Source organism: Eurytemora carolleeae, unplaced genomic scaffold (genome assembly GCF_000591075.1).
Source record: "Eurytemora carolleeae unplaced genomic scaffold, Eaff_2.0 scaffold2057, whole genome shotgun sequence".
NCBI classification, from domain to species: Eukaryota; Metazoa; Arthropoda; class Copepoda; order Calanoida; family Temoridae; genus Eurytemora; species Eurytemora carolleeae.
The window spans coordinates 32425-33340 of NW_019397954.1; the positions used below are offsets into that span (position 1 = coordinate 32425).

Genomic DNA, 916 nt, shown 5'->3' on the forward strand with positions numbered 1-916 from the left:
AAAAGTTTGGTCATTTGGACGTCAAAAGTTTGGTCATTTGGACGTCAAAAGTTTGGTCATTTGGACGTCCAAAGTGACGTCATTTCGACTTCGAAAATTAGGTTGTGAGGACGTAAGAATCCTTGCGTTAAACGTCCTCAACACGTCCTCAACACCTAAAATACGACGTCGCCGGACGTCCCATTGGTAATTATTGACGTCGTCATGACGTCCTAAGGACGACTTCTGGTTTCTAGGGAATCTCCAGGCACATCTTGAAAATAAATAATAAAAGAGTTAAAAAAAGATTCATGGCATAAACAAATATCAATTAAATTGCTTTTCTAAAATACATCACCTAACACCATATCAAGGTTTTGAATGTGTTCCAGAGGCGTTCGCTTGTCCAGGAATTTATGCGCCTCGTCCCAAGGATGATGAGCTCTGTACATTAGAAATATTAAATATTTTTTTTTGAGTTCTCATACAAATCTTATCCATGACTTATTGAATGTGCTGATTTTTCAATTAATTAAATATGATCAACTAATTTAGAAGATGGGCGCGAAGCGCCCTCTAAGGCTAGAAAGAAGGGCGCGAAGCGCCTTGAATTTCTAGTAAATAAATAAATACTTATAAATAATAATAATTGAATAAAAAATGTACCTCTATGTAACAGTAGGAGCATGATAGCTTAGCAGCATGGCCAAGTATCAATTTTAATCCGGATTTTGCTGGTGCATCGCAGACAACACAATTTACTTTTACCTTAAAAAATGCATAATTTAAATATACAAGTCCTTTAGTTTATATTTTATATATAAATTTGGCTTGTCTGTCTGTTTGTTTGTCTGTCTGTTTGTTTGTATCCAATAAACATCAAAACAGCTGAACCGATCGGGTTCAAATTTTTTGTGGGACATCACGTGACCACAGG

At 35.9% G+C, this 916-nt stretch overlaps 1 long non-coding RNA gene across 1 annotated transcript in view; it reads right to left on the reverse strand.

The window, feature by feature from the left end:
• The window catches only part of LOC111716444 (uncharacterized), a 4287-nt gene extending 3551 nt beyond the window's left edge, over positions 1-736 (reverse strand). Inside the window, exons 1-2 of the long non-coding RNA XR_002768492.1 lie at positions 646-736; positions 338-423 (exon numbers count right to left, since the gene is read on the reverse strand). This is a non-coding gene — a long non-coding RNA (uncharacterized LOC111716444). The remainder of the gene's footprint in view (positions 1-337; positions 424-645) is intronic.
• Positions 737-916: the final 180 nt, after the last annotated feature.